The sequence below is a fragment of the Chiloscyllium plagiosum genome, chromosome 16 (genome assembly GCF_004010195.1).
Source record: "Chiloscyllium plagiosum isolate BGI_BamShark_2017 chromosome 16, ASM401019v2, whole genome shotgun sequence".
In the NCBI taxonomy this organism is placed as follows: domain Eukaryota; kingdom Metazoa; phylum Chordata; class Chondrichthyes; order Orectolobiformes; family Hemiscylliidae; genus Chiloscyllium; species Chiloscyllium plagiosum.
Window position 1 is genome coordinate 59,471,628 of NC_057725.1, and position 1,308 is coordinate 59,472,935.

Genomic DNA, 1,308 nt, shown 5'->3' on the forward strand with positions numbered 1-1,308 from the left:
ATTGCACCAACAACAGTGCAGCACCCTCTCAACACTGCTGTCAAGCCTAAATTACATGTTCAGAACTTTGTATTATAATTTGAATCTATACTTTCTGACAGAGAGGCCACAATGCTACCATTTGAATGATGCTGATACCTAGCACTTTGCATGGCATTTCATTATCATTAAAGCAACTGCTGAGCAAATATGGCTTTGGATAATTTCACCACTTCTTAAGTGCATAGCTCTTAGAACGACAATGCTTCGACCTTGAGTGTGGTTAAATCTTGAAGCAATAGAAATAAGGGAAGCGGGGTCGGGTCAGTCGGAATCCACGATGAATGCAAAGGTCAGAATATCAAATGAATGCAAGATCTATCAAGTTTAATGAAAGGCTGTGCCCCTTCGTTCAACAACCCCCGAAGCCTTTGCTCAAGTTAACACTTCTCAATCCATTATTTTGAAAGGTGTTTCTGTCACGTGAGCGTGACGTCGCTGTCGGGGTAATTTAAATGTTTTTTTCCAGCTTCAATTAGTTTCAAAAGACTTGGAGTGAGTGAAGAGACACAAAGAGACAGACCCTGGGCTGAAACACCGCACCACAAGCGAACCCTACAAGTAAGTCTGTGACTGAGTGGGTGCCTTTATATTTGATTAACTGCTGCATCTTTTAGCTTTTAACCAAAACTGTTGCATCTGATCCCCATGAGGGCTGGGGAGAGATTGCACGGGTCGGATTGTGTGGGGAGCAGAGGATCAGGGAGAGCGAAGTCTCCGAGCAATTTCCAGACTTTTGTATATAGAGCGGTTTGTACTGCAGTTGGACAATGGGATTGGGCATGCACCTGGGACTGGAAGTTTGAATGGGAATTTTGCTCTGGGGAAACGGGGAAGGAAGTGGGGCTGGAAGGGGGGTCGCTGACTTTTTCTCTCTCAGTCTTATTAAGGTAGCCCCCCATCCCGGCATGTTGTGGGGATTTCTGGCTACGTTATCAAGTGGGCAGGAAAAAAACAAATACAGATGTTCACGTAGGGCCTCGGCAGAGCGTTCATCACGGTTTAACAAGATGCAGAAAGTTGAAGTGGTGGTGGTGGAGGAAGGTGGGAGGCTGAGTTCTTGCAGGACCGGGGGCATTGGATGGGACAGTGAGGCAGGGCTGGAGAGCCGAGTTCATTACAGCGAGCTATTGGTGAGAAGGAGCGGCCAGCCCCGGGGGTGAGGGGGTGGGGATTGAGGTGGAAAAGCTCCACTGCAAAGCCAGAGCGCAGTGTGTGGATGCATCTGGGCAGAGAAACAGAGATGGGAGGCGGGTTTATTGTGGGAGG

The 1,308-nt window shown here is 47.9% G+C and overlaps 1 protein-coding gene across 1 annotated transcript in view; it reads left to right on the forward strand.

The window, feature by feature from the left end:
- The first annotated feature begins 492 nt into the window (after window positions 1-492).
- The window catches only part of mdka (midkine a), an 83,314-nt gene continuing 82,498 nt past the window's right edge, over window positions 493-1,308 (forward strand). Inside the window, exon 1 of the mRNA XM_043706201.1 lies at window positions 493-600. The gene's annotated coding sequence lies outside the window, so the exon portion shown is untranslated. The remainder of the gene's footprint in view (window positions 601-1,308) is intronic.